We start from the raw sequence: 13,787 nt of genomic DNA, 5'->3' as shown, positions 1-13,787 counted from the left end.
CCTAACCCTAACCCCACACCGAACGGGGACCCTCCACCGAAACCTAAGCCGGCCTCGACCCCTAACCCTGCACTGGAGCCGCCTTCCTGCATGGGCCCTCACTTCAGCCCTCCAGGGACATCACGAGACTGGAGTCGATTCGGCCCTGGCGACGTCCCTGGACAAAACCCTAACCCTAGCTATGGCTCCCTCCCATGGGGACCCCATGCCAAAGTCTGACAAGACCACGCGCCTGGGGTCCGGAAGAGGTGCAGGCTGACTCGGCATGGAACCTGGAAGCTCACCATGTGGTTTCCCAGGCCCGGCTGCAGCTCTCCAGAGGATTCCGGAGGCCTCCTCGAACAGGGGACCAATCACGTGTGTGGCCTTGGCAGCCAAAGACGGATCCTGACCGGCACGGTCCCTTGTGCCCTCCACTCAGACCTTCGGGGAGACCACTGCCCTGCTGTGGGTTGGGCGCCTGGAGCCTCCTGGGACCTAACCCTAACCCTTACCGTACCCCGAACCGGGACCCTCCACCGCAACGTAAGCCTGCCTCGAACCCTAACCCTGCAATGGAGCCGCCTTCTGGCATGGGCCCTCACTTCAGCCCTCGAGGGAGATCACGAGACTGGAGTCGATTCAGGCCTGGCGACGTCCCTGGACCAAACCCTAACCCTAGCTAAGGCTCCCTCCCCATGGGGACCCCAAGCCAAAGTCTGATAGACCACGCGCCTGGGGTCCAGAGGCGGTGCAGGCTGACTCGGCATGGAAGCTGCAAGCTCACCATGTGGTTTCCCAGGCCGGTGTGCAGCTGCCCGAGAGGATTCCGGAGGCCTCCTCGAACAGGGGCCGGTCGACGTCTGTGGCCTTGGCAGCCAAAGACGGATCCTGACCGGCACGGTCCCTTGTGCCCTCAACTCAGGCCTTCGCGAAGACCCCTGCCCTGCTGTGGGTTCGGCGCCTGGAGCCTCCTGGGACCTAACCCTAACCCTACCCCACACCGAACGGGGACCCTCCACCGAAACCTAAGCCGGCCTCGACCCCTAACCCTGCACTTGAGCCGCCTTGCTGCATGGGCCCTCACTTCAGCCCTCGAGGGAGATCACAAGACCGGAGTCGCGTCGGTCCTGGCCACGTCTCTGGACCGAACCCTAACCCTAGCTAAGGCTCTCTCCCCAAGAGGACCCAATGCCAACGTCTGACAACACCACGCGCCTGGGGTCCGGAAGAGGTGCAGGCTGACTCGGCATGGAACCTGGAAGCTCACCATGTGGTTTCCCAGGCCCGGCTGCAGCTGCCCAGAGGATTCGGGAGGCCTCCTCGACCAGGGGCCCAATCACGTGTGTGGCCTTGGCAGCCAAAGACGGATCCTGACCGGCACGGTCCCTTGTGCCCTCCACTCAGCTCTTCGGGGAGACCACTGCCCTGCTGTGGGTTGGGCGCCTGGAGCCTCCTGGGACCTAACCCTAACCCTAACCGTACCCCGAACCGGGATCCTCCACCGCAACGTAAGCCTGCCTCGAACCCTAACACTGCATTGGAGCCGCCTTCTGGCATGGGCCCTCACTTCAGCCCTCGAGGGAGATCACGAGACTGGAGTCGATTCGGCCCTGGCGACGTCCCTGGACCGAACCCTAACCCTAGCTAAGGCTCCCTCCCCATGGGGACCCCATGCCAAAGTCTGACAAGACCACGCGCCTGGGGTCCAGAGGCGGTGCAGGCTGACTCGGCATGGAAGCTGCAAGCTCACCATGTGGTTTCCCAGGCCCGTGTGCAGCGGACCGAGAGGATTCCGGAGGCCTCCTCGAAAAGGGGCCGATCGACGTCTGTGGCCTTGGCAGCCAAAGACGGATCCTGACCGGCACGGTCCCTTGTGCCCTCAACTCAGGCCTTCGCGAAGACGACTGCCCTGCTGTGGGTTCGGCGCCTGGAGCCTCCTGGGACCTAACCCTAACCCTAACCCCACACCGAACGGGGACCCTCCACCGAAACCTAAGCCGGCCTCGACCCCTAACCCTGCACTGGAGCCGCCTTGCTGCATGGGCCCTCACTTCAGCCCTCCAGGGACATCACGAGACTGGAGTCGATTCGGCCCTGGCGACGTCCCTGGACAAAACCCTAACCCTAGCTAAGGCTCCCTACCATGGGGACCCCATGCCAAAGTCTGACAAGACCACGCGCCTGGGGTCCGGAAGAGGTGCAGGCTGACTCGGCATGGAACCTGGAAGCTCACCATGTGGTTTCCCAGGCCTGGCTGCAGCTCTCCAGAGGATTCCGGAGGCCTCCTCGACCAGGGGACCAATCACGTGTGTGGCCTTGGCAGCCAAAGACGGATCCTGACCGGCACGGTCCCTTGTGCCCTCCACTCAGACCTTCGGGGAGACCACTGCCCTGCTGTGGGTTGGGCGCCTGGAGCCTCCTGGGATCTAACCCTAACCCTTACCGTACCCCGAACCGGGACCCTCCACCGCAACGTAAGCCTGCCTCGAACCCTAACCCTGCAATGGAGCCGCCTTCTGGCATGGGCCCTCACTTCAGCCCTCGAGGGAGATCACGAGACTGGAGTCGATTCAGCCCTGGCGACGTCCCTGGACCAAACCCTAACCCTACCTAAGGCTCCCTCCCCATGGGGACCCCATGCCAAAGTCTGACAAGACCACGCGCCTGGGGTCCAGATGCGGTGCAGGCTGACTCGGCATGGAAGCTGCAAGCTCAACATGTGGTTTCCCAGGCCGGTGTGCAGCTGACCGAGAGGATTCCGGAGGCCTCCTCGAACAGGGGCCGATCGACGTCTGTGGCCTTGGCAGCCAAAGACGGATCCTGACCGGCACGGTCCCTTGTGCCCTCAACTCAGGCCTTCGCGAAGACCCCTGCCCTGCTGTGGGTTCGGCGCCTGGAGCCTCCTGGGACCTAACCCTAACCCTAACCCCACACCGAACGGGGACACTCCACCGAAACCTAAGCCGGCCTCGACCCCTAACCCTGCACTTGAGCCGCCTTGCTGCATGGGCCCTCACTTCAGCCCTCGAGGGAGATCACGAGACCGGAGTCGCTTCGGCCCTGGCGACGTCCCTGGACCCAACCCTAACCCTAGCTAAGGCTCTCTCCCCAAGAGGACCCAATGCCAACGTCTGACAACACTACGCGCCTGGGGTCCGGAAGAGGTGCAGGCTGACTCGGCATCGAACCTGGAAGCTCACCATGTCGTTTCCCAGGCCCGGCTGCAGCTGCCGAGAGGATTCCGGAGGCCTCCTCGACCAGGGGCCCACTCACGTGTGTGGCCTTGGCAGCCAAAGACGGATCCTGACCGGCACGGTCCCTTGTGCCCTCCACTCAGCCCTTCGGGGAGACCACTGCCCTGCTGTGGGTTGGGCGCCTGGAGCCTCCTGGGACCTAACCCTAACCCTAACCGTACCCCGAACCGGGACCCTCCACCGCAACCTAAGCCTGCCTCGAACCCTAACCCTGCAATGGAGCCGCCTTCTGGCATGGGCCCTCACATCAGCCCTCGAGGGAGATCACGAGACTGGAGTCGATTCAGCCCTGGCGACGTCCCTGGACCCAACCCTAACCCTAGCTAAGGCTCCATCCCATGGGGACCCCATGCCAAAGTCTGACAAGACCTCGCGCCTGGGGTCCAGAGGCGGGGCGGGTTGACTCGGCATGGAAGCTGCAAGCTCACCATGTGGTTTCCCAGGCCCGTGTGCAGCTGACCGAGAGGATTCCGGAGGCCTCCTCGAACAGGGGCCGATCGACGTCTGTGGCCTTGGTAGCCAAAGACGGATCCTGACCGGCACGGTCCCTTGTGCCCTCAACTCAGGCCTTCGGGAAGACCACTGCCCTGCTGTGGGTTCGGCGCCTGGAGCCTCCTGGGACCTAACCCTAACCTAACCCCACACCGAACGGGGACCCTCCACCGAAACCTAAGCCGGCCTCGACCCCTAACCCTGCACTTGAGCCGCCTTGCTGCATGGGCCCTCACTTCAGCCCTCGAGGGAGATCACGAGACCGGAGTCGCTTCGGCCCTGGCGACGTCCCTGGACCCAACCCTAACCCTAGCTAAGGCTCTCTCCCCAAGAGGACCCAATGCCAACGTCTGACAACACCACGCGCCTGGGGTCCGGAAGAGGTGCAGGCTGACTCGGCATGGAACCTGGAAGCTCCCCATGTCGTTTCCCAGGCCCGGCTGCAGCTGCCGAGAGGATTCCGGAGGCCTCCTCGACCAGGGGCCCAATCACGTGTGTGGCCTTGGCAGCCAAAGACGGATCCTGACCGGCACGGTCTCTTGTGCCCTCCACTCAGCCCTTTTGGGGAGACCACTGCCCTGCTGTGGGTTGGGCGCCTGGAGCCTCCTGGGACCTAACCCTAACCCTAACCGTACCCAGAACCGGGACCCTCCACCGCAACGTAAGCCTGCCTCGAACCCTAACCCTGCAATGGAGCCGCCTTCTGGCATGGGCCCTCACTTCAGCCCTCGAGGGAGATCACGAGACTGGAGTCGATTCAGCCCTGGCGACGTCCCTGGACCAAACCCTAACCCTAGCTAAGGCTCCCTCCCCAGGGGACCCCATGCCAAAGTCTGACAAGACCTCCCTCCTGGGGTCCAGAGGCGGGGCGGGTTGACTCGGCATGGAAGCTGCAAGCTCAGCATGTGGTTTCCCAGGCCCGTGTGCAGCTGACCGAGAGGATTCCGGAGGCCTCCTCGAACAGGGGCCGATCGACGTCTGTGGCCTTGGCAGCCAAAGACGGATCCTGACCGGCACGGTCCCTTGTGCCCTCAACTCAGGCCTTCGGGAAGACCACTGCCCTGCTGTGGGTTCGGCGCCTGGAGCCTCCTGGGACCTAACCCTAACCCTAACCCCACACCGAACGGGGACCCACCACCGAAACCTAAGCCGTCCTCGACCCCTAACCCTGCACTTGAGCCGCCTAGCTGCATGGGCCCTCACTTCAGCCCTCGAGGGAGATCACGAAACCGGAGTCGCTTCGGCCCTGGCGACGTCCCTGGACCGAACCCTAACCCTAGCTAAGGCTCTCTCCCCGAGAGGACCAAATGCCAACGTCTGACAACACCACGCGCCTGGGGTCCGGAAGAGTTGCAGACTCACTCGGCATGGAACCTGGAAGCTCACCATGTCGTTTCCCAGGCCCGGCTGCAGCTGCCGAGAGGATTCCGGAGGCCTCCTCGACCAGGGGCCCAATCACGTGTGTGGCCTTGGCAGCCAAAGACGGATCCTGACCGGCACGGTCCCTTGTGCCCTCCACTCAGCCCTTTGGGGAGACCACTGCCCTGCTGTGGGTTGGGCGCCTGGAGCCTCCTGGGACCTAACCCTAACCCTAACCGTACCCCGAACCGGGACCCTCCACCGCAACGTAAGCCTGCCTCGAACCCTAACCCTGCAATGGAGCCGCCTACTGACATGGGCCCTCACTTCAGCCCTCGAGGGAGATCACGAGACTGGAGTCGATTCAGCCCTGGCGACGTCCCTGGACCAACCCTAACCCTAGCTAAGGCTCCCTCCCCATGGGGACCCCATGCCAAAGTCTGACAAGACCTCGCGCCTGGGGTCCAGAGGCGGGGCGGGTTGACTCGGCATGGAAGCTGCAAGCTCACCATGTGGTTTCCCAGGCCCGTGTGCAGCTGACCGAGAGGATTCCGGAGGCCTCCTCGAACAGGGGCCGATCGACGTCTGTGGCCTTGGCAGCCAAAGACGGATCCTGACCGGCACGGTCCCTTGTGCCCTCAACTCAGGCCTTCGGGAAGACCACTGCCCTGCTGTGGGTTCGGCGCCTGGAGCCTCCTGGGACCTAACCCTAACCCTAACCCCACACCGAACGGGGACCCTCCACCGAAACCTAAGCCGGCCTCGACCCCTAACCCTGCACTTGAGCCGCCTTGCTGCATGGGCCCTCACTTCAGCCCTCGAGGGAGATCACGAGACCGGAGTCGCTTCGGCCCTGGCGACGTCCCTGGACCCAACCCTAACCCTAGCTAAGGCTCTCTCCCCAAGAGAACCCAATGCCAACGTCTGACAACACCACGCGCCTGGGGTCCGGAAGAGTTGCAGGCTGACTCGGCATGGAACCTGGAAGCTCACCATGTCGTTTCCCAGGCCCGGCTGCAGCTGCCGAGAGGATTCCGGAGGCCTCCTCGACCAGGGGCCCAATCACGTGTGTGGCCTTGGCAGCCAAAGACGGATCCTGACCGGCACGTTCCCTTCTGCCCTCCACTCAGCCCTTTGGAGAGACCACTGCCTGCTGTGGGTTGGGCGCCTGGAGCCTCCTGGGACCTAACCCTAACCCTAACCGTACCCCGAACAGGGACCCTCCACCGCAACGTAAGCCTGCCTCGAACCCTAACCCTGCAATGGAGCCGCCTTCTGGCATGGGCCCTCACTTCAGCCCTCGAGGGAGATCACGAGACTGGAGTCGATTCAGCCCTGGCGACGTCCCTGGACCAAACCCTAACCCTAGCTAAGGCTCCCTCCCCATGGGGACCCCAAGCCAAAGTCTGAAAGACCACGCGCCTGGGGTCCAGAGGCGGTGCAGGCTGACTCGGCATGGAAGCTGCAAGCTCACCATGTGGTTTCCCAGGCCGGTGTGCAGCTGCCCGAGAGGATTCCGGAGGCCTCCTCGAACAGGGGCCGGTCGACGTCTGTGGCCTTGGCAGCCAAAGACGGATCCTGACCGGCACGGTCCCTTGTGCCCTCAACTCAGGCCTTCGCGAAGACCCCTGCCCTGCTGTGGGTTCGGCGCTTGGAGCCTCCTGGGACCTAACCCTAACCCTAACCCCACACCGAACGGGGACCCTCCACCGAAACCTAAGCCGGCCTCGACCCCTAACCCTGCACTTGAGCCGCCTTGCTGCATGGGCCCTCACTTCAGCCCTCGAGGGAGATCACAAGACCGGAGTCGCGTCGGTCCTGGCCACGTCCCTGGACCGAACCCTAACCCTAGCTAAGGCTCTCTCCCCAAGAGGACCCAATGCCAACGTCTGACAACACCACGCGCCTGGGGTCCGCAAGAGGTGCAGGCTGACTCGGCATGGAACCTGGAAGCTCACCATGTGGTTTCCCAGCCCCAGCTGCAGCTGCCCAGAGGATTCCGGAGGCCTCCTCGAACAGGGGCCCAATCACGTGTGTGGCCTTGGCAGCCAAAGACGGATCCTGACCGGCACGGTCCCTTGTGCCCTCCACTCAGCCCTTCGGGGGGACCACTGCCCTGCTGTGGGTTGGGCGCCTGGAGCCTCCTGGGACATAACCCTAACCCTAACCGTACCCCGAACCGGGACCCTCCACCGCAACCTAAGCCTGCCTCGAAACCTAACCCTGCAATGGAGCCGCCTTCTGGCATGGGCCCTCACTTCAGCCCTCCAGGGAGATCACGAGCCTAGAGTCGATTCGGCCCTGGCGACGTCCCTGGACCGAACCCTAACCCTAGCTAAGGCTCCCTCCCCATGGGGACCCCATGCCAAAGTCTGACAAGACCACGCGCCTGGGGTCCAGATGCGATGCAGGCTGACTCGGCATGGAAGCTGCAAGCTCACCATGTGGTTTCCCAGGCCCGTGTGCAGCTGACCGAGAGGATTCCGGAGGCCTCCTCGAACAGGGGCCGATCGACGTCTGTGGCCTTGGCAGCCAAAGACGGATCCTGACCGGCACGGTCCCTTTTGCCCTCAACTCAGCCCTTCGGGAAGACCACTGCCCTGCTGTGGGTTCGGCGCCTGGAGCCTCCTGGGACCTAACCCTAACCCTAACCCCACACCGAACGGGGACCCTCCACCGAAACCTAAGCCGGCCTCGACCCCTAACCCTGCACTTGAGCCGCCTTGCTGTATGGGCCCTCACTTCAGCCCTCGAGGGAGATCACGAGACCGGAGTCGCTTCGGCCCTGGCCACGTCCCTGGACCGAACCCTAACCCTAGCTAAGGCTCTCTCCCCAAGAGGACACAATGCCAACGTCTGACAACACCACGCGCCTGGGGTCCGGAAGAGGTGCAGGCTGACTCGGCATGGAACCTGGAAGCTCACCATGTGGTTTCCCAGGCCCGGCTGCAGCTGCCCAGAGGATTCCGGAGGCCTCCTCGACCAGGGGCCCAATCACGTGTGTGGCCTTGGCAGCCAAAGACGGATCCTGACCGGCACGGTCCCTTGTGCCCTCCACTCAGCCCTTCGGGGAGAACACTGCCCTGCTGTGGGTTGGGCGCCTGGAGCCTCCTGGGACCTAACCCTAACCCTATCCGTACCCCGAACCGGGATCCTCCACCGCAACGTAAGCCTGCCTCGAACCCTAACACTGCATTGGAGCCGCCTTCTGGCATGGGCCCTCACTTCAGCCCTCGAGGGAGATCACGAGACTGGAGTCGATTCGGCCCTGGCGACGTCCCTGGACCGAACCCTAACCCTAGCTAAGGCTCCCTCCCCATGGGGACCCCATGCCAAAGTCTGACAAGACCACGCGCCTGGGGTCCAGAGGCGGTGCAGGCTGACTCGGCATGGAAGCTGCAAGCTCACCATGTGGTTTCCCAGGCCCGTGTGCAGCTGACCGAGAGGATTCCGGAGGCCTGCTCGAACAGGGGCCGATCGACCTCTGTGGCCTTGGCAGCCAAAGACGGATCCTGACCGGCACGGTCCCTTGTGCCCTCCACTCAGCCCTTCGGGGAGACCACTGCCCTGCTGTGGGTTGGGCGACTGGAGCCTCCTGGGACCTAACCCTAACCCTAACCGTACCCCGAACCGGGACCCTCCACTGCAACGTAAGCCTGCCTCGAACCCTAACCCTGCAATGGAGCCGCCTTCTGGCATGGGCCCTCACTTCAGCCCTCCAGGGAGATCACGAGACTGGAGTCGATTCGGCCCTGGCGACGTCCCTGGACCAAACCCTAACCCTAGCTAAGGCTCCCTCCCCATGGGGACCCCATGCCAAAGTCTGACAAGACCACGCGCCTGGGGTCCAGAGGCGGTGCAGCCTGACTCGGCATGGAAGCTGCAAGCTCACCATGTGGTTTCCCAGGCCCGTGTGCAGCGGACCGAGAGGATTCCGGAGGCCTCCTCGAAAAGGGGCCGATCGACCTCTGTGGCCTTGGCAGCCAAAGACGGATCCTGACCGGCACGGTCCCTTGTGCCCTCAACTCAGGCCTTCGCGAAGACGACTGCCCTGCTGTGGGTTCGGCGCCTGGAGCCTCCTGGGACCTAACCCTAACCCTAACCTCACACCGAACGGGGACCCTCCACCGAAACCTAAGCCGGCCTCGACCCCTAACCCTGCACTGGAGCCGCCTTGCTGCATGGGCCCTCACTTCAGCCCTCCAGGGACATCACGAGACTGGAGTCGATTCGGCCCTGGCGACGTCCCTGGACAAAACCCTAACCCTAGCTAAGGCTCCCTCCCATGGGGACCCCATGCCAAAGTCTGACAAGACCACGCGCCTGGGGTCCGGAAGAGTTGCAGACTCACTCGGCATGGAACCTGGAAGCTCACCATGTGGTTTCCCAGGCCTGGCTGCAGCTCTCCAGAGGATTCCGGAGGCCTCCTCGACCAGGGGACCAATCACGTGTGTGGCCTTGGCAGCCAAAGACGGATCCTGACCGGCACGGTCCCTTGTGCCCTCCACTCAGACCTTCGGGGAGACCACTGCCCTGCTGTGGGTTGGGCGCCTGGAGCCTCCTGGGACCTAACCCTAACCCTAACCGTACCCCGAACCGGGACCCTCCACCGCAACGTAAGCCTGCCTCGAACCCTAACCCTGCAATGGAGCCGCCTTCTGGCATGGGCCCTCACTTCAGCCCTCGAGGGAGATCACGAGACTGGAGTCGATTCAGCCCTGGCGACGTCCCTGGACCAAACCCTAACCCTAGCTAAGGCTCCCTCCCCATGGGGACCCCATGCCAAAGTCTGACAAGACCACGCGCCTGGGGTCCAGATGCGGTGCAGGCTGACTCGGCATGGAAGCTGCAAGCTCAACATGTGGTTTCCCAGGCCGGTGTGCAGCTGACCGAGAGGATTCCGGAGGCCTCCTCGAACAGGGGCCGATCGACGTCTGTGGCCTTGGCAGCCAAAGACGGATCCTGACCGGCACGGTCCCTTGTGCCCTCAACTCAGGCCTTCGCGAAGACCCCTGCCCTGCTGTGGGTTCGGCGCCTGGAGCCTCCTGGGACCTAACCCTAACCTAACCCCACACCGAACGGGGACCCTCCACCGAAACCTAAGCCGGCCTCGACCCCTAACCCTGCACTTGAGCCGCCTAGCTGCATGGGCCCTCACTTCAGCCCTCGAGGGAGATCACGAGACCGGAGTCGCTTCGGCCCTGGCGACGTCCCTGGACCGAACCCTAACCCTAGCTAAGGCTCTCTCCCCAAGAGGACCCAATGCCAACGTCTGGCAACACCACGCGCCTGGGGTCCAGAAGAGGTGCAGGCTGACTCGGCATGGAACCTGGAGCTCACCATGTCGTTTCCCAGGCCCGGCTGCAGCTGCCGAGAGGATTCCGGAGGCCTCCTCGACCAGGGGCCCAATCACATGTGTGGCCTTGGCAGCCAAAGACGGATCCTGACCGGCACGGTCCCTTGTGCCCTCCACTCAACCCTTAGGGGAGACCACTGCCCTGCTGTGGGTTGGGCGCCTGGAGCCTCCTGGGACCTAAACCTAACCCTAACCGTACACTGAAACGGGACCCTCCACCGCAACCTAAGCCTACCTCGAACCCTAACCCTGCAATGGAGCCGCCTTGTGGCATGGGCCCTCACTTCAGCCCTCGAGGGAGATCACCAGACTGGAATCGATTCAGCCCTGGCGACGTCCCTGGACCAAACCCTAACCCTAGCTAAGGATCCTTCCCCATGGGGACCCCATGCCAAAGTCTGACAACACCTCGCGCCTGGGGTCCAGACGCGGGGCGGGTTGACACGGCATGGAAGCTGCAAGCTCACCACGTGGTTTCCCAGGCCCGTGTGCAGCTGACCGAGAGGATTCCGGAGGCCTCCTCGAACAGGGGCCGATCGACGTCTGTGGCCTTGGCAGCCAAAGACGGATCCTGACCGGCACGGTCCCTTGTGCCCTCCACTCAGCCCTTTGGGGAGACCACTGCCCTGCTGTGGGTTGGGCGCCTGGAGCCTCCTGGGACCTAAACCTAACCCTAACCGTACCCCGAACCGGGACCCTCCACCGCAACCTAAGCCTGCCTCGAACCCTAACCCTGCAATGGAGCCGCCTTCTGGCATGGGCCCTCACTTCAGCCCTCGAGGGAGATCACGAGACTGGAGTCGATTCAGCCCTGGCGACGTCCTGGACCAAACCCTAACCCTAGCTAAGGCTCCCTCCCCATGGTGACCCCATGCCAAAGTCTGACAAACCACGCGCCTGGGGTCCAGAGGCGGTGCAGGGTGACTAGGCATTGAAGCTGCAAACTCACCATGTGGTTTCCCAGGCCCGTGTGCAGCTGACCGAGAGGATTCCGGAGGCCTCCTCGAACAGGGGCCGATCGACGTCTGTGGCCTTGGCAGCCAAAGACGGATCCTGACCGGCACGGTCCCTTGTGCCCTCCAGTCAGCCCTTCGGGGAGACCACTTCCCTGCTGTGGTTTCGGCGCCTGGGACCTCCTGGGACCCAACCCTAACCCGAACCGTACCCCGAACCGGGACCCTCCACCGTAACCTATGCCTGCCTCGAACCCTAACCCTGCAAGGGAGCCTACCTCTGGCATGGGCCCTCCCTTCTGCCCTCGAGGGAGATCACGAGACCGGAGTCGCTTCGGCCCTGGCGACGTCCCTGGACCGAACCCTACCCTAGCTAAGGCTGCCTCCCCATGGGGACCCAATTCCAACGTGTGAGAACACCAGGCGCCGTGGGTCCAGAAGCGGTGCAGGCTGACTCGGCATGGAACCTGGAAGGTCACCATGTCGTTTCCCAGGCCCGGCTGCAGCTGCCGAGAGGATTCCGGAGTCCTCTTCGACCAGGGGCCCAATCACGTGTGTGGCCTTGGCAACCAAACGGATCGTGACCGGCAGCCTCCCTTGTGCCCTCAACTTAGCCCTTCGGGGAGACCACTGCCCTGCTGTGGGTTCGGCGCCTGGATCCTCCTGGGACCTAACCGTAACCCTAACCGTAACCCGAACCGGGACCCTCCACCGCAACCTAAGCCTGCCTCAAACCCTAACCCTGCAATGGAGCCTTCTTCTGGCATGGGCCCTCACTTAAGCCCTGGAGGGAGATCACGAGACCGGAGTCGTTTCGCCCCTGGCGACGTTCCTGGACCAAACCCTAATCCTAGATAAGGCTGCCTCCCCATGGGGACCCAATTCCAACGTGTGAGATCACCAGGCGCCTCGGGTCCAGAAGCGGTATTGGCTGACTCGGCATGGAACCTGGAAGCTTACCATGTCGTTTCCCAGGCCCGGCTGCAGCTGCCGAGAGAATTCCGGAGGCCTCCTCGACCAGGGGCCCAATCACGTGTGTGGCCTTGGCAGCCAAAGACGGATCCTGACGGGCAGCCTCCCTTGTGCCCTCATCTGAGGCCTTCTGGGAGACCACTGCACTGCTGTGTGTTCGGCTCCTGGAGCCTCCTGGGACCTAACCTTAACCCTAACCTTACCCCGATCCGGGACCCTTCACCGCAACCTAAGTCTGCCTCGAAACCTAACCTTGCACAGGAGCCGCCCTCTGGCATGGGCCCTCACTTCAGCCTTCGAGGGAGATCACGAGACCGGAGTAGCTTCAGCCCTGGCGAAGTCCCTGGACCAAACCCTAACCGTATCTGAGGCTCCCTCCCCATGGTGACCTAACTCCAACGTCTGAGAACACCAGGCGCCTGGGTTCCAGAAGCACTGCAGGCTGACTCGGCATGGATCCTGGAAGCTCCCCATGTCGTTTCCCAGGCCCGGCTGCAGTGGCCCGAGAGGATTCCGGAGGCCTCCTGGACCAGGGGCCCAATCACGTGTGTGGCCTAGATAACCAAAGACGGATCCTGACCGACAGCCTCCCTTGTGCCCTCAACTGAGCCCTTCGGGGGAAACCACTGCCCTGCTGTGGATTGGGCGCCTGGAGCCTCCTGGGACCTAAACCGAACCCTAACCGTACCCCGAACCGGGACCCTCCACCGCCACCTAAGCCTGCCTCGTACCCTAACCCTGCAATGGAGCCGCCTTCTGGCATGGGCCCTCACTTCAGCCCTCGAAGGAGATCACGCGACTGGAGTCGCTTCAGCCCTGGCGACGTCCCTTGACCGAACCCTAACCCTAACTCTAACCTTCAACCTACCCCATACCGGGCCACTCCACCAAAACCTAAGCCTGCCTCGAACCCTATCCTGGACTTGAGCCGCCTTGATATGTGTGCCCTCACTTCAGTCCTCGAGGGAGATTACGAGACCTGAGTCGCTTCGGCCCTGGTCACGACCCTGGACCGAACCCTAACCCTAACTAACTCTCTCCCCATGGGTATCCAATACCAATGTCTGACAACACCACGTCCCTGGGGTCAACAAGGAATGCATGGTCACTCGGAATGGCACCTGAAGTCTCACCATGTCATATCCCAGGCAGGGTTGCATGTGCCCAAGAGGATTTCTGAGGCCCTCCTGACCATAGGCCCATCTACGTGTGTGGCCTTGGCAGCCAAAGACTCATCCTGATCGGCACCCTCCCTTGTGCCCTCAACTCAGCCCTTCGGGGAGACCACTGCCCTGCCATGGGTTCGGGGCATGGAGCCTCATGGGACCTTCCCCTAACCCTAACCCTACCCCAAAACTCGACCCTCCCCTGAAACCTAAGAGTGCCTCGATCTCTAACCCTACATTTGAGCCGCCTGGT

The sequence above is a fragment of the Panthera pardus genome, unplaced genomic scaffold (assembly GCF_024362965.1).
Source record: "Panthera pardus isolate Hobbes unplaced genomic scaffold, ASM2436296v1 HiC_scaffold_341, whole genome shotgun sequence".
Lineage (NCBI taxonomy): Eukaryota > Metazoa > Chordata > Mammalia > Carnivora > Felidae > Panthera > Panthera pardus.
The sequence above is the reverse complement of the archived record's forward strand: the minus strand, read 5'-3'. Positions refer to the sequence as shown.